The sequence below is a fragment of the Bombina bombina genome, chromosome 7 (genome assembly GCF_027579735.1).
Source record: "Bombina bombina isolate aBomBom1 chromosome 7, aBomBom1.pri, whole genome shotgun sequence".
NCBI lineage: Eukaryota > Metazoa > Chordata > Amphibia > Anura > Bombinatoridae > Bombina > Bombina bombina.
The window spans coordinates 536,545,776-536,564,747 of NC_069505.1; positions in this window are offsets into that span (position 1 = coordinate 536,545,776).

Sequence of the window (18,972 nt, forward strand, 5' to 3'; positions counted from 1 at the left end):
GCAGCATTTGTTTGAACTCTCGATACCAGAGTTAAATTTATGGTGCGGCCAGAAAAAAGCCCGCGGAGCGTTAACAGCCCTTTTACCGCCGAACTCTAAATCTAGGCCTTGGTATCTTTATTTGAAGTGCAAGAATGTAAGTTTAGATGCTGGCCCCTTTTTGGTGAACAACCTGGGTTGTCCTTGCTGATTGGTATATAAATGCATCCACCAATAAAAAAGTGCTGTCCAGAGTACTGAACCATAAAATAGCTTAGATGCCTTCTTTTTTAAATAAAGATAGCAAGAGAACGGAGAAAAATTGATAATAGGAGTAAATTAGTTGCTTAAAATTGCATGCTCTATCTGAAACATGAAAGAAAAAAAAAATGGGTTCAGTGTCCCTTTAACTGGCCCTTCATCCTTTCTATAACCTAACATGCATACATACTACAAATTATATGCCTGGCCATGCATCTTCCCTCTTTAACCCCACATGTATACATACTACAGATTACATGCCCAGCCCTGCATCTTCTCTTTAACCCCACATGTATACATCCTATATATCACATGCTTGGCCCTGCATCCCCTCTTTAACCCCACATGTATACATACAATAGATTACATGCCCAGCCCTGCATCCTCTCTATAACCCCACATGCATACATACTACCGATTACTTACCTGACCCGGTATCCTCTCTTTAACCCCACATTTATACATACTTGTCAGGGTGCCAGGAATCAGGCTGAGACAAGAAGTGCAAAAATAATTAAACATTTATTAATAGCAAAAAATAATAAAAAGTTCACAAGTCAAATAACAATCCAGGAATCAAAACCAGAGCTAGTAGTCAGATGAGCCGAGTCAGGAGCCAAAGCTAGTAGTCAGACAAGCTGGAATCAGGAACAAGGAGAACAGCAGAGTCAGGAACAAGCCAGGGGTCAGGAACCAGGAGGGACGTCAGACAGCCAGGTAACACACAGGAACTCTCACAAACAGGTCTGAGACAATAGATCAATATGGATGGTCTAGGAGTTAAGTCAAAAACAGTACTGGCCAAGCCCACTAAAACACTCTCCTCACCAAGTGTGAAGTACAAACAATTCTAAAAAAACAAAGAGTGTGGGTGGCGCCAGAAAGGCAGACTGTTAATAAATGATTATTCACTTGTATTAATAAAAAGATTATTTTATTTTTGATTTAAAAATGCACAATTGTTGGGTTTCTAAGTTAGAGGATTCAATATACCAATCTCCTTCTAAATCGATGTAAAAATATATTATATTAACCTAAAAACTTCAGCCTAAAAACAAACAAACTGTATGACACCGTTGTCAGTTAAAATAAATCTGAATAACCTAAAAGGTATACTAGTACAAAGCAGCAATATACGTTTACAATTGTCAACAATGTTGGCTACACCTATATCTATACAATTCCTGACAATATTAGCTCTTATGCATCTACAACTTGATACAGTGTAAAAGAGGTTAATTGCACACCCCTGATTACCTTTCAATAATTGGGTAAAAAGATTAAGGAACAAAACAGTTTTTTTACTTATATCTCAAATGAATTTGTTCAGCTCTCTCTTTTTTTGCAGCTGTTAATTAATGATATATACAATAGATCACACAGGGTGCAATTTTAGGATGTTTCAAAAGAGATATTTATAACTCTTAAAAGTCTGTGATCCTTTATAAAATATACAGAGTATTCCAGGTATGGCCACTTGTTTTTTTGGGGTTATAAAGTTTTTACCTTCACTCCGTTTTGATACAGGTGTTTACTCACAGAAGGCAATCTTTCCTTTTACCTCTCTGTGATCTCGGACAGCTCGCAGCTCCTTGTGTAAGCGACTGTCAATCAGTTTCCCTTCATCAATCAGCTGGTTTGTAGATATAGGTTTTAGTTTGTGCGTGCACTTGGTTTACTAGAAAAAAGCTCCTACCGTTCACACCTCATTCAGATTTCTTTCAATAGCAGGTTTATTCCGGTGTACGGTTCTGGGAGCAGACGTTATAGGAGTCTTGGGAAGATACACAGTCCAAAAGCTCTGACAGGAAGGAAGGAGAGAACCGGATAGTGATCTGGAACTGCCCAAGACTATAACGTCTGCTCCCAGAACCGTACACCGGAATAAACCTGCTATTGAAAGAAATTTGAATGCATGGTCTTAACTCGCCACCCTTTTTCTTCACAAAGAAGAAGCCAGCCCCTGCAGGAGAGCAGGATTTGCGGATGATCCCCCGCAACAGATCATCGGCAACATACTCCTTCATAGCACAATTCTCTGCAACAGACAGAGGGTAAACCCGGCCCCGAGGAGGAATAGCTCCGGATTGCAGGTCTATGGCACAATCGTAAGACCGGTGAGGAGGCAACGTACCGGCACGCACCTTGTCAAAAACGTCTAAGAACTCTTGGTACTCCTCTGGCAATTGAGATATCAAAGAAGTGTAAATCCAAAGTAGGAACTGCACCACAGAGAAAGCAATTCAAAATTTCCTTTTATTGGGACATCAAGAGATACAACAGCACAACGTTTCGGTCTAACTAACCTTAATCATGTGAGATAAAGCAAGGCCCAAACCACATCACTTTTACACCAAAATAGGGAGGAGACTATTACCTTTACAGGTGTACATATGACATTAGCAGTAATTAGCTAAAATGTTCACAACTCCATCTAGTGGTAGAAAAGGCCATCACTTCTATTTGTCAGTAACCTAAAGAAACAATACAAATAGATTTTATACAATAGGTGTATATGTAAAGACATAAGCTGATTATATACAAAATATCACAACCTAATAATTAATAGCAAGAGCAACAATTAGAAGAACAATTAGAAAAATACTATCAAATAGGTAAAAGAACAAAAATCACAAAGTAACATTCCAGTCTATTTCTTTATTCATGCCTAAGGGGATCAGTGACTGTAAAGTGTAGATCAAGAATGTTTCTCTACATTTCAACAGTGTTTGTCTATCACCACCTCTTCTAGGCCTTTTAATTTGTTCTATTATTTGATACCTAAGTTGGGAAACACTATGCCCAGCCTGCAAAAAATGGTTAGAGACAGGAGCATCCCTATTGCCACAACGTATATTTGATTTGTGTTCATTTATCCTGTCTCTAACCCTTCTGGTGGACTCCCCAATATCAATTTTGGAACAGGGGCATTTGATGAGGTATATAATATATTCAGAATTGCAAGTAAAAAAAGCCTGGAATTTTATATTTTCTCCCATTTAGAGGATGTACAAAACATTCTCCCTTAATAATGTTATTGCAATTGCTACATCCTAAGCAAGGAAAACACCCAACCTTAGGAGTAGACAAAAAAGTCTGAGTTTTTAACTTATTTGAACCAACATCTGCTTTAACCAGAACATCTTTTATATTTCTACACCGCCTGTAGGCAGGCATAGGAACCTCCTGAAATTCTGCAATATTAGGGTTCAAATCACTTAGAATAGACCAATGTTTTTTAATAATCTTAACAATTTTGTCACTTAAAGGGCTATATTGGGACACAAAAATCATCCGCTTATTCTCATGTTTCTTCTTACTCTTTTTATAATCACCCTTTAGGATAGATTGTCTGGATGGATATAACATCAATCTCTTTAATCTGTTGCTCAATTAGTGGCTTAGGATAATCCCTCTGTAAAAACAACTCTGCCATTTCCTTTAATCTAGTATGCGCTAATTCCTTATCAGACACAATCTTCCTTACTCGTAGTAACTGGCTCCTTGGGAGACTTGATTAAGGGGGAATAGTGAGCACTCTCATATTTTAACAAACTGTTCATAGCAATATCCTTCCTATATAGATCCACTTGTAGTCTCCCATCCTTTTTGTATATAGTAGTATCGAGAAAATCAATAGATTCCTCACTACTTACTAATTTCAGCTTAATATGTCTGGTAGAAACATTTAAATCAGCCACAAATTCAAGCAAGGAGTCAATGTCGCAAATCAAATATACGTTGTGGCAATAGGGATGCTCTTGTCTCTAACCATTTTTTGCAGGCTGGGCATAGTGTTTCCCAACTTAGGTATCAAATAATAGAACAAATTAAAAGGCCTAGAAGAGGTGGTGATAGACAAAAACTGTTGAAATGTAGAGAAACATTCTGGATCTAAACTTTACAGTCACTGATCCCCTTAGGCATGAATAAAGAAATAGACTGGAATGTTACTTTGTGATTTTTGGTCTTTTGCCTATTTGATAGTATTTTTCTAATTGTTCTTCTAATTGTTGCTCTTGCTATTAATTATTAGGTTGTGATATTTTGTACATAATCAGCTTATGTTTTTACATATACACCTATTGCCGTCTACTTTTCTTGCTTCGCCGGCCCAATACGCCCGCCTAAGCTCGCCTACCTTCGCCGCCGCGGACCTGAAAAAATACGCCTAAGTTATCAAATAAAGCTGTCAAAAAGCCGCGGGGCGATGAGCAGCGGACTGTGACAGTTATCACTCATCCGATCTCGCTGCCCTTCGGCTTTTTCCCAGCTTTATTGCTAGCCTGTCACTAAGCACTCACACTAAACTACACTGTTCTACCCCCTATACCGGCGCCCCCGGAGCCCCCCGCAACTCAATAAAGTTACTAATCCCTAAACCGCCGCTCCTAGACCCCGCCGCAACTCTTATAAATGTATTAACCCCTAAACCGCCGCTCCCGGACACCGCTACCACCTACAGTATACCTAGTAACCCCTATCCTGCCCCCCCCCATACCGTCGCCCTCTATAATAAAATTATTAACCCCTATCCTGCTGATCCCGCACCTCTCCGCAACTAAATAAATAGTTTAACCCCTAAACCGCCGCTCCATGAACCCGCCGCAACCTATATTAAACCTATTAACCCCTATCCTGCCCCCCCTACACCGTCGCCACCTAAAATAAATTTATTAACCCCTAATCTGTCCCCCCTACACCGTCGCCACCTATAATAAATTTATTAACCCCTATCCTGCCCCCCACTACGCCGCCGCCACTGTAATAAAATTATTAACCCCTAAACCTAAGTCTAACACTAACCCTAACGCCCCCCTAACTTAAATATTAATTAAATAAATCTAAATAAATTAACTCTTATTAAGTAAATGAATCCTATTTAAAACTAAATACTTACCTTTAAAATAAACCCTAATATAGCTACAATATAAATAATAATTATATTCTAGCTATCTTAGGATTTATATTTATTTTACAGGTACCTTTCAATTTATTTTAACCATGTACAATAACTATTAAATAGTTATTAACTATTTAATAGCTTACCTAGCTAAAATAAAGAGAAATGTACCTGTGAAATAAATCCTAACCTATGTTACAATTACACCTAACACTACACTATACTTTAATAAATTATTCCTATTTAAAAATAAATACTTACCTGTAAAATAAACCCTAAGATAGCTACAATGTAATTAATAATTATATTATAGCTATCTTAGGATTTATATTTATTTTACAGGTAACTTTGTATTTATTTTAGCTAGTTAGAATAGTTATTAAATAGTTATTAACTATTTAATAACTACATAGCTAAAAGAAATACAAAATTACCTGTAAAATAAATCCTAACTTAAGTTACAATTAAACCTAATAATACACTATCATTAAATGAATTAAATAAATTAACTACAAATAACTACAATTAAATACAATTACATAAACTAACTAAAGTACAAAAAAAAAAAGCTAAGTTACAAAAAATAAAAAAATAAGTTACAAACATGTTACAAATATTACAACAATTTTAAGCTACTTACACCTAATCTAAGCCCCCTAATAAAATAACAAACCCCCCCAAAATAAAAAAAATGCCCTACCCTATTCTAAATTAAATAAATTTCAAAGCTCTTTTACCTTACCAGCCCTTAAAAGGGCCATTTGTGGGGGCATGCCCCAAAGAAAACAGCTCTTTTGCCTGTAAAAGAAAAATACAACCCCCCCAACATTAAAACCCACCACCCACATACCCCTAATCTAACCCAAACCCCCCTTACAAAAACCTAACACTAATCCCCTGAAGATCATCCTACCTTGAGTCGTCTTCACTCAGCCGAGCCACCGATGGAACTGAAGAGGACATCCGGAGCGGAAGAAGTTAATCCTCCAAGCGGCGCTGAAGAAATCTTCCATCCGATGAAGTCATCATCCAGGCGGCGCTGAAGAAAAGTCTTCGATCCGTCCGATGTCATCTTCAAAGAGGCGCTGAAGAGGTCTTCTATCCGGGCGAAGTCATCTTCCAAGCCGGGTCTTGAATCTTCCTTCCGCCGACGCGGAACCACCTTCTTCACCGACGGACTACGACGAATGACGGCTCCTTTAAGGGACGTCATCCAAGATGGGTCCCCTCAATTCCGATTGGCTGATAGGATTCTATCAGCCAATCGGAATTAAGGTAGGAAAATCTGATTGGCTGATGGAATCAGCCAATCAGATACAAGTTCAATCCGATTGGCTGATCCAATCAGCCAATCAGATTGAGCTCGCATTCTATTGGCTGATCGGAACAGCCAATAGAATGCGAGCTCAATCTGATTGGCTGATTCCCTCAGCCAATCAGATTTTTCCTACCTTAATTCCGATTGGCTGATAGAATCCTATCAGCCAATTGGAATTGAGGGGACGCCATCTTGGATGACGTCCCTTAAAGGAGCCGTCATTCGTCGTAGTCCGTCGGTGAAGAAGGTGGTTCCGCGTCGGCGGAAGGAAGATTCAAGACCCGGCTTGGAAGATGACTTCGCCCGGATAGAAGACCTCTTCAGCGCCTCTTTGAAGATGACATCGGACGGATCGAAGACTTTTCTTCAGCGCCGCCTGGATGATGACTTCATCGGATGGAAGATTTCTTCAGCGCCGCTTGGAGGATTAACTTCTTCCGCTCCGGATGTCCTCTTCAGTTCCATCGGTGGCTCGGCTGAGTGAAGACGACTCAAGGTAGGATGATCTTCAGGGGATTAGTGTTAGGTTTTTGTAAGGGGGGTTTGGGTTAGATTAGGGGTATGTGGGTGGTGGGTTTTAATGTTGGGGGGGGTTGTATTTTTCTTTTACAGGCAAAAGAGCTGTTTTCTTTGGGGCATGCCCCCACAAATGGCCCTTTTAAGGGCTGGTAAGGTAAAAGAGCTTTGAAATTTATTTAATTTAGAATAGGGTAGGGCATTTTTTTATTTTGGGGGGGTTTGTTATTTTATTAGGGGGCTTAGATTAGGTGTAAGTAGCTTAAAATTGTTGTAATATTTGTAACATGTTTGTAACTTATTTTTTTATTTTTTGTAACTTAGCTTTTTTTATTTTTTGTACTTTAGTTAGTTTATGTAATTGTATTTAATTGTAGTTATTTGTAGGTAGTTTATTTAATTAATTTAATGATAGTGTAGTATTAGGTTTAATTGTAACTTAAGTTAGGATTTATTTTACAGGTAATTTTGTATTTCTTTTAGCTATGTAGTTATTAAATAGTTAATAACTATTTAATAACTATTCTAACTAGCTAAAATAAATACAAAGTTACCTGTAAAATAAATATAAATCCTAAGATAGCTATAATATAATTATTAATTATATTGTAGCTATCTTAGGGTTTATTTTACAGGTAGGTATTTATTTTTAAATAGGAATAATTTATTAAAGTATAGTGTAGTGTTAGGTGTAATTGTAACTTAGGTTAGGATTTATTTCACAGGTACATTTCTCTTTATTTTAGCTAGGTAAGCTATTAAATAGTTAATAACTATTTAATAGTTATTGTACATGGTTAAAATAAATTGAAAGGTACCTGTAAAATAAATATAAATCCTAAGATAGCTAGAATATAATTATTATTTATATTGTAGCTATATTAGGGTTTATTTTAAAGGTAAGTATTTAGTTTTAAATAGGATTCATTTACTTAATAAGAGTTAATTTATTTAGATTTATTTAATTAATATTTAAGTTAGGGGGCGTTAGGGTTAGACTTAGGTTTAGGGGTTAATAATTTTATTACAGTGGCGGCGGCGTAGTGGGGGGCAGGATAGGGGTTAATAAATTTATTATAGGTGGCGACGGTGAAGGGGGGGCAGATTAGGGGTTAATAAATTTATTATAGGTGGCGACGGTGTAGGGGGGGCAGGATAGGGGTTAATACATTTAATATAGGTTGCGGCGGGTTCAGGGAGTGGCGGTTTAGGGGTTAATACATTTATTATAGTTGCGGTGGGCTCCGGGAGCAGCGGTTTAGGGGTTAATATGTATAGAGTAGCTTGCGGTGGGCTCCGGGAGCGGCGGTTTAGGGGGTAATAACTTTATTTAGTTGCAGCGGTGTAGGGGGGGACAGATTAGTGGTGTTTAGACTCGGGGTACATGTTAGGGTGTTAGGTGCAGACATCTCCCATAGAAATCAATGGGATGTCTGTCAGCAGCGAACTTGTACTTTCGCTATGGTCAGACTCCCATTGATTCCTATGGGATCCGCCGCCTCCAGGTGGCGGATTGAAAACCAGGTACGCTGGGCCGTAAAAGTGCCGAGCGTACCTGCTAGTTTTTTGATAGCTAGCAAAAGTAGTGAGAATGTGCCGCACTTGTGTGCGGAACATCTGGAGTGACGTAAGAATCGATCTGTGTCGGACTGAGTCCGGCGGATCGATGCTTACGTCACAAAATTCTACTTTTGCCGGTCTCGAGCCTTTGATAACTAAGGCGAATCAGCCTCGCCACAAATACGCTGCGGAATTCCAGCGTATTTGAGGTTGACGGCTTGATAACTAGGCCCCATTGTATAAAATCTATTTGTATTGTTTCTTTAGGTTACTGACAAATAGAAGTGATGGCCTTTTCTACCACTAGATGGAGTTGTGAACTTTTCAGCTAATTACTGCTAATGTCAAATGTACACCTGTAAAGGTAATAGTCTCCTCCCTATTTTGGTATAAAAGTGATGTGGTTTGGGCATTGTTTTATCTCACATGATTAAGGTCAGTTAGACCAAAACGTTGTGCTGTTGTATCTCTTGATGTCCCAATAAAAGGAAATTTTGAATTGCTTTCGCTGTAGTGCTGTTCCTACTTTGGATTTACACTTCTATTTAAGGTATTGGGCAGGACCTTTGGAACGTGCACCACCTTTTTGCAGATTGGTGCTGAGCCTGCTGATTTGTTATACCAAAGAAGTGCAGAAGACTTTAACTAGTTTCCGAAGACAAGTGGAAATACATTGAGGAGACCACAACAAAATTTCGGACCTGTGCCAGTCGGGACTGGGATTGTGCTTTTGGAGCCAGGGATAACCCAGAACAACTGGAAAATGTGGAGAGTTTATCACCTGGAACTGGAGGGTTTCAAAATGGAGAGCCCCAACAGCCATGGATAACGGAGCAGTTTCGTGAGTAACAAGTGCGGGCTGAAGGGGCCTGCCATCAATTGCCTCAATAGCAAGCAGAATGGACCCAGGCAAAACAGGAATGGAGTGCTTTGATACAAAAGCACTGTCAATGAAATAGCACTGGAGTCAACAAGAGACTTGGTGACTATGGAGGAGTCCACCCAGGAAAGGACAACCGTGACCAAAGGTTTCTCCTTTAGCGGTTCCGGAGATAAGGATAAACCACCCAAGGTCTGCCCCCGACAGGACCTTAGGTGTGAGCGTTTCCCGGCCGTGTAGGACAAGACTTCAAAAGATGGCTCTGTAACCCACAATAGAGGCAGAGCCCCTCCCTCCTCCTAAAGGAGAGATGCATGAATTCCCAACTGCATCGGCTCAGCAGTACCTGGTGACTCGGGACCAGGAGGCATGGGAGGAGAGGGAGGCATGGGTGGGAATGAACACGTAGGAGACAACAAAACAGGAGGCTTCCACAAGTGCTCCTTGAAAGAGGGCCTCTCACTGATGTCATTTGGGATCAAAAAAGACACCAATGCCTTGAGATCTTCTTGTAAATCTCTGGCAGCAATTTCGTCTTTAATCGCATCAGAGAGCCCATGAAAGAAGGCGGCAATAAGGGCTTCATTGTTCCAATCTACCTCTGTGGCAAGCGTACGGAACTCAATGGCATACTTAGCAACAGATCTTGTACCTTGCTGAATGGACATGAGTCGTTTAGCAGCAGAGGAGGACCGAGCTGGAACATCAAATACCCTTCAAAAGGAGACCACAAATTCAGGGTAATTTGAAATCACAGGTTTATTAGTCTCCCACAAGGGATTAGCCAAGGCAACAGCTGTGTCAGAGAGTAACGAGATGATAAATCCCAATTTAGATCTGTCAGAGGGAAACGCCTGAGGTAACATCTCAAAGTAAATGCCCACCTGGTTCAAAAACCCTCTGCACTGATTAGGATCGCCTCCATAACGCTGAGGTAGAGGTGCAGAACCGGACATGTTCCTGGTAGGACTAGGTGCAGCAGCGGAAACAGGAGGAACCATAACTTGCGGGACACTTTGGTCCAAATGTGCAGTGCGAGTCAGCAGGGTTTGCAGGGCTAGTGCAAATTGATCCAAGCGGTGATCCTGTTCATCCATCCTAGAAATTATGGCAGGTAAAGGTGGATTATTAGCACCATCAGGATTCATGGCCCTTGCGTAATGTCAGAGTGCCAGGAATCAGACTGAGATGAGAAGTGCAAAAATAATCACATCTTTATTAAAAAAAAAAAAAACTCGGGGGGCGGAGCTTGGCTGCAGCTAAGATGGCTGCGTAATTCCATAGCTCTGAAAAACCAGCTCCATAAGATCGCCTAAATTAGCCCTAACTTCAATGTATAGCACCTACTAATAGTAGCCAGAGGATTGCATACATCAGGAGGCAACAAAAAATATAGCACAACGGGATTTGAAAGATTTCAAGGTGCCGCCAGAAACATCAGTCACTATCTAACGTGTTGCGGTCACAAACCCTCCTGCAAGCGGCTATCCCGCGATCATCACAGGGTTTAACAAAAGAGCCAGACCTGTAGGACAGAAAGAAGGTAATCGCTATCAAACACACAGCCAGAGACCTAGTGAGGGTTGCATAAGGCGCCATTAGCACTCCCCAAGCAGGGACACAGTAACAGAGTGCAACCCGGCATTATAAGGAGCCGCCATATTAGGAGCCGGTGACAGCTGCTGCAATTATACACTTCACACTGCACCTAGCAAAGAGATCGCAGCGATACAACCCCCTTCCGTTCTGCTTGCCACAGAGACCTACAACATACCCCAAAATAAGAGCCACTGTGAAAAAGCATACCCCGGCATTACAAGGAGCCGCCATTTTGTGAACCGGCAATAGCCTCTGTGAGTACACGCTGCAATACATAACAAGTAAAGAGCTTGCAGCGCCATAACACTTGGCCCCCACATGTACTACCCACCACAGAGACTTACCCTTACCGTTTATGCTGGACTCCTGTTAGAAGAGGTTCATATTTGCAGCATTAACAGAAGCCTGCCTTTCTCAGCACATGTGTGACGCGCTCCCTATCACCTACTCTGTGATACATCAAGCAAACGGAGTCCCCTTCTTTTTTCCTTTTTTTTTTCTGTGTGTGTACTTAATCACAAGCTGAGTGCCTAACCTTATTGACCCCAGGTAATTCCTACAGTGAACACACTCATAAAAATAAAAACAACAAAAAAACAAATAAATACAAAACCACTTGTAAATCAGGAAACAGAGAGGGAGAAGGGAACAAGAGAGGGGGGAAAGATAAATAATAAAATAAAGCAAAATAAAACAAAAATAAATAAATAAAAGAACATATCAGTGGAACTTGATAAAGCCCAAATAGACCATCATATACCCCTACTAAGCCATCAAGTTTGGCTCTAATCAACAGAGACTATATACCTGACAAGCTAGGGGCTGTTAACCAGCATGAACACGAAACGCACTGTAAAGCCCAATAAGGCTCCAAGACCATCAAGTCATAATCACAAGGACAGCTCAGTAGATCAGTTCTTCTCACCCTCGAGTTCAAGGATCTCGGAGAATAGAGAGACCATTAGATCGCTTTCAAAATTGGCGCCATCACCCCAAAAACAAATGGAAGATTCTGAGGAAAGTACACCGGTGCCAAATGCTATTCTCTCTACACTAGCGTCCAAACAGGACATTGCAGACATAATTCACTCTTGTATACGCGAGGAAATTGCAGAAATAAAACAAGACTTACACTCTCTAGGCAATAGAGTGGAGGCTATAGAAGAATTTACTGATCATTTACAAGAAGAAGTTAATGCAACCCAAGACACTACAAATCAACATACGGCAATCCTAGCTGACCTCCACGACAAAATCGAAGACCTCGAGAACCGTAGTCGTCGGAAGAACCTTAGAATCCGAGGAGTACCTGAGTCGGTACTACCCAAAGATTTCCCAACTTATCTCCCTGCTCTGTTTGCACATCTCAGGAATACCTCACCTTCTACGGATATCCCTTGGGTCAGAGCCCACAGGGCACTCAGATCGAAACCACCCGATACGGCACCCCCTAGGGATATCATTATGAAGTTCAAGGAGTTCAGAGAAAAGGAGGAACTCCTGAATCTTTCTAGGAAAAACCAACCGGTGAAGTTTAGGGGAGTTGTTCTTCAATTCTACCAAGATCTGTCCCAAAGAACATTGCAACGGAGAAGAGACCTTTCCTGCATAACTACCCTCCTACGTCAAAAGAAGATCCTCTACAGATGGGGATTCCCTTTTCACCTCTATGTACTGCACGGAAACAGAAAATTGATTTGCAAGTCCCCTGAAGATGTCAAAGATTTTTGCTTAGCATTAGAAATTGATCCTCCAACGGGACTTCCCGCAGAAGAACCTTTAGAACCTCCAAGGAAGAGATCAGCCAGAGCTGATCCTGGACATTGGCAACGGGTGGCCCCCAAATCAAAGACACGTCCACAAAAGGGATCCAATGGCCCTCCACACCTGAACACAGATTAGAGGGTCTTCCCTTATACTAGACCCCCTTGGAAACTGTATCCAGGAGAGGCTGCACTGTTTTCTCCATCAGAAGCGTTCCTGGGTAATGTACTGTTTTTTGAAGTGCACATTCGTGCCCATTTGTACCACAAATATTCTCTGGCTGTAACTGTTCTAAACTTAAGCAGAGATAGAGACAATAATTAACAAAGAACTGTTATTAATGGTTTGATTAGGCGTTATTAAGATTTAATGTTTAATTTCCTGAGAGGGAGCTGGTTACCACCATTCCCTCATGAATATTTACCGTCAAATGTCTTTAATAGAACTAAGATACCTTTTAATAAGCTACAAATTATGCTGTTTGTTTCAATTTTGTTTTGTCGTAATGTTTTTAAAGTTGCTCAGTGGAGATGCAGGTTTAACGACACATCTAGAACTCTATGTATTCGCACAGGCCATAGATAAGTGCAAAGTTTCCAAATCACCAAACATATCTATGAACGAAGCTCCACAGACACATAATGGCTGCAAACAATAAGGTTTTAACTCTGCTTAGCCAGAACGCCAAAGGCCTGAACTCTGCACAGAAGCATTCATTAGCCATGCGAGACCTCCATAGAAAGGGAGGTGATATCGTCTTCCTACAGGAGACTCATTTTTAAAAAAATAAAGAACCCAGTTATTTTGGAGGATATTACACACAATGCTTTCATAGCTCTTTTGACCACAAACGCAATGGTGTAAGCATCCTTATAAGCAAACATCTATCTTTCACCCCCATACATACACATACAGATGCAGAGGGCAGGTTCCTATGTGTGACTGGCTTACTGCTCGGTTCCCCCGTGACTCTGGTCAGCTTGTACGCCCCTAATTCCAGACAGCTCCCCTTTTTTAAAAAATACTTTGCCCAGATCCTAGATCATAGAATAGGGGCACTTTATAAAGGAGGCGATCTTAATATTTCCATTCAACCAACTCTAGACACAACAAATCCCAAACCCTCAACACCAAAACATACAATTAAACAACTCTGGAAGTTAATGTATGAGCAGACACTATTTGACATATGGAGATTTAAACACCCCGGGAAGAGAGATTATACTTTCTTTTCAGCCCCACATCGTTCCTATAGCAGAATTGACTACCACCTCACAAACCAAAATGGCCTAACTAATGTTCTGTCCTCCAAGCTCTCTCACACAGTGTGGTCAGACCACTCTGCAGTCATCACTAAGCTTAACTGGCCCTCAGCACCGAAAAGTACCTACTAATGGAAAATAGATGAGACCTTACTAAATTTCCCTGATTTTAAAGCTAAAATAGAAAAGCTACTCCCTGAATACTTCCACGTCAATTCCTTACCCGAAACAGACCCCTTTGTAGTGTGGGAGGCACATAAATGCTACATCAGAGGGGAATTCATAAAATATCAGGCACACATTAGGCAAAAAGCTTGGCTACTATACAAAACTTCCTCTGACCTGTTATCTAGGCTTGAATATGAGCACAAGCGAAATCCCACCTCCCCTCAAATCCTAGCAGACCTAGAGAAGGCCAGAAAGGCAGTCCATGACCAACTAATAAAAGAAACAAACACCCTGGCCCTGAAAACCAAGCAAAAATTTTATTTTGAAAACAACCGGGCAGGAAAACTTCTTGCACGCTCCCTTAAACTCAAAAAACTAAAATCATTTATACATGAAATAAAAACCCCCACCAACCAGAAGGTAAATACCACGCCTGAAATCCTCTCCCAATTCTGGGAATATTACTCAAAACTTTACGACCTCCCGAAACATGACCCCCCCAGAGGTACGGAGGATACTATTAAAACATATCTGTCAGAAACTCCCCTACCTCAACTCACTTCCTCACAGGCGGAGGAATTGGAGGCCCCCTTTTCGATAATGGAAATCCAAACTGCCCTCAAGCAATTACCCACAGGCAAGAGCCCAGGCCCCGATGGATTCACTGTCGCTTACTACAAGAAATTAATAACGATTCTGCTACCCCATTTATGCTCAATTTTCAACACAGCAGGTCAGGAACATCCGTTCCTCTCCTCCATGTTAGAAGCCCACATCACCGTAATCCCCAAACCCGGTAAGCCCCCAGATACCCCCTCTAACTTCCGCCCTATATCGCTACTAAATGTAGACATTAAGCTCTACGCGAAACTCATAGCCACTAGACTTAATAAATTTCTGCCACAATTAATCCACTTAAACCAAGTTGGCTTCGTGCCCCATAGAGAAGCACGAGACAACACCATCAAGATTCTCAACCTTCTAGAGTACTCCCAAACCCATGACATACCCTCCATCTTCCTGGCCATCAATGCCGAAAAGGCTTTCGACAGGTTGGATTGGCTATTTTTAAAACTTACACTAAAGCGGTTCGGCATAGGAGAGAAGCTAGTAGGGAAAATATTTGCTCTCTATCATACACCGAATGCACGCATCAAACTAAATGATTCCATGTCAGACCCCTTTCCCATATTGAACGGAACGAGGCAGGGCTGCCCACTCTCTCCCTTATTATTTGTTTTAGCTATGGAGGTTTTAGCCTCAAACGTTAGGAACAATGAAAAAATACACGGAATACAAATTGACGATGCTCACTATAAGGCAGCGCTCTATGCAGACGATGTCTTATTCTCATTAACCTCCCCCATACAGTCTCTTTCTGCACTGCTACCAGTTATAGAGACGTATAGTAATTTTTCCAATTTTAAAATAAACATGTCAAAATCAGAGTTTATGGGCATATGGATCACGGGGCAGATGACCTGTCAGATCACTTCACAATTCCAATTTACATCAAAACCCAATTCCATAAAATATTTAGGAGTTCAGATAATGCCCAATAGGGATTCCCTACATCAGATGAACTATCAGATCCTCTTAGACTCTGTTAGACGAGAACTGCAAACCTGGCGGAGCAAATGCCTCTCCTGGTTGGGCAGGATACAAGCCTTCAAGATGCGCATTTTGCCTCGCTTTCTTTATCTGTTCCAGACCGTCCCGATCCAACCCCCTCCACAATATATACGTATTGCACAGACACTAGTTAATGATTTTATTTGGGCTCAGAAAACCCCCAGAATAGCTAAGTCCACACTCTATAGAAACAGAGATAGGGGAGGCTTGGGAGTACCTAATCTCCTGTTTTATCATCAGGCGGCGCAGCTAACTAGAATAGTTGATTGGTGTAAAAATATTTCTAATAAGGAATGGGTGAAATTAGAGCACGACTTAGTCGGCTCCAAAAGCCTAGGGGCACTCTGCTGGACATATAAACAACATAGAAATATGCCGCCACTTGCCCCTTCCTTAGTGACCACCACACTTCAAACATGGGATCATCTTACCTACTCCCAGAAGAGTATCTCCACAATCCCCTCGCCATTAACTCCCTTGCTCCATAACAACGATTTCCCCGCACTCAGACACCTCTGGACAGGAGACCTTTATACTATCTCAGCGGGTTTACCCTGCAACCTAGTTACAGAAAGAGGTGTCATCCTGCCCAGAGCTTCTCTAATAGATAAAAACATCCATTTTTTCAGCAGGTGGCTGGAATACTTACAGTTATCACATTTCCTCTCTAACCACAGAGATAAATCTAATTTAGTACGAAGCCTAAACCCGTTTGAGTTACTATGCAGATCCACTCAAGTAGTGAAAGGTACACTCTCCGCGATTTACAAAATTTTATTAGCTATACACTCCAAAAACCCCCCCATCATATACCAAAAGTTGGGAGACAGAGCTGGGCATTGTCATCCCCCCCGAAACCTGGGATACCATCTTCCACCAAATGGGCAAAGCACCCTCCTCTATGAGTATCACTGAGACCAACATGAAATTACTAGGAAGATGGTACTTATACCCCTCTAGGATAGCTAGGATTTACCCTCACGCTGATTCCCTCTGCTGGAGAGACTGTAAACAAACTGGCAACCTATACCATATATGGTGGGACTGCCCCCTACTCCAACCATATTGGCAGGGTGTACATAGGGAGATCCAAAAAGTTCTCTCGCTGGTCATCCCTTTTGACCCCCAAAATCAAATGCAAATACAAGGCAGTTTTGTTATACATAATGCTTAGCAGTGCAAAACAACTGGTCCCTAGGTTATGGAAACAACGCAGAGTCCCTTCCAAAACCGAATGGTCACAAAATGTTACGCTCCTCCTTTCCCTCGAGAGATTCCACTACTTAAAAACCAATAGAATTGATTTCTATTGTGCTATGTTATTTTTCTGGGAAACTTACACTCATGCAAGCGATGGGACACCCTCCCAAACTCAAAACCCATAGCTATAAGTGCTCATTACTGAACCCACTCCCCACACAGGAAATTTGGGGAGCTGATGGACCGATGACAAGGCCCCTGACCAGTCGTTTGCAAAATGGTCTGTTATGTAATATCAAGTCATGATACTGAAACACTTTACTATGTTAAAATACGTTAAGTGACGAAAACCTTAGTATTATACGCCCCATAACATGTAGCCAGCCGCCCCTTCGGCCAACCGCTACTTTCCATACTAATGAAAACCCACTTAGAAACTAGTACCACATGTGCTCACGCTGCGCAACAAAGTTTCAAAGTTTTAAAGTTTGATTGTTTTCAAGTATAATGTACTGTACAGTTTTGTTTTATGTTAACGCAGAAAACTAGAAAAACCTGCAAGCTTTTGTCCCACAGAAGATTCCTATGTTTACAATAGCATGAAAGTAAGAAACTTAAAGCACATGGACATTCACAATTTCGTTGTTATTTAGCTTAATTTCTGATAATCTCTTGATATGTCTTTCACGCTGACACATTGTAACGGCTCATGTAAACAATGTCTTCCTTGTCCTTTTTATTGAAAATAAAGCTTGTTTGGAAAAAAAAAAAAAAAAAAAAAAAGTGATATGTGCAAAGATTAAAAAAAATATAAATAAAAGATCATAAAGGAAGTATGCAATAAGGGAATAGTGAAAGCTAACTGGACAGTGTGATGCAAATCTTCCGTATTCAATAAATTACGAGCAGACGTTTGCTGTCAAAAAAAAAAAAAAAAAAACTCCACAAGTCAAATAACAAGCCAGGAATCAAAGCCAGAGCTGGTAGTTAGACAAGCCGAGTCAGGAACCAAAGCGAGTAGTAAGGCGAGCCAGAATCAGGAACAAGGAGAACAGCAGAGTCAGGAACAAAACAAGGATCAGGAACCAGGAGGGATGTCAGACAGCCAGGTAATACACAGGAGCTCTCACAAACAAGTCTGAGACAATGCAAGGGCAAAGCATACTGAACAGAGGCCCTTTAAATAATAAGTGATGACATTACAATTCTGAAACTGCATCCTGTCTCACACAGATGATGTACATCAGTCTGGCCATAAAAGGAAGTGCAGGAAATGAGCAGCATCCCACAATATGCACAAGAGTCAGCAAGAGAGGTGAGTAAAATGGCTGCCAGCAGCACATGGCAAACAAAACAGGGTAAAAACCCTGACAATACTACAGATGACTTACCTGGCCCTGCATCCTCTCTATAACCCCACATGTATACATACTACAGATTACTTGACTGGCCCATCATCCTTTCTAAAACCCAACATGCATACATACTACAGATTACATGCCTGGCCCTGCATCCCCTCTAGAATCCCACATGTATACATACTACAGATTATATGACCAGCCCTGCATCCTCTCTTTAACCCCACATGTATACATACTACAGATATTTTTTTCTGGCCTTGCGTCCCCTCTAGAATCCCACATGAATACATACTACAGATTACATGTCCAGTCCTGCATCCTCTCTATAACCCCACATGGATAATAACAATGTGGGATTGAGCTATGCTTTTGAATGTTTCTTTAAAAAGCAATGCAACATGTGTTATTTTATGAGGTTAGAGACATATATGGTTGCTTGCTGTAGAAGTATACATTTTTTACAATATGTGCACTTTCAAATTAATTTATGAATACATTTTGATATTGGATTATATATATAAGTGTGCTGAATTCCCTATCTATTTCTTGTGAAACCCAGATAAGTTTGT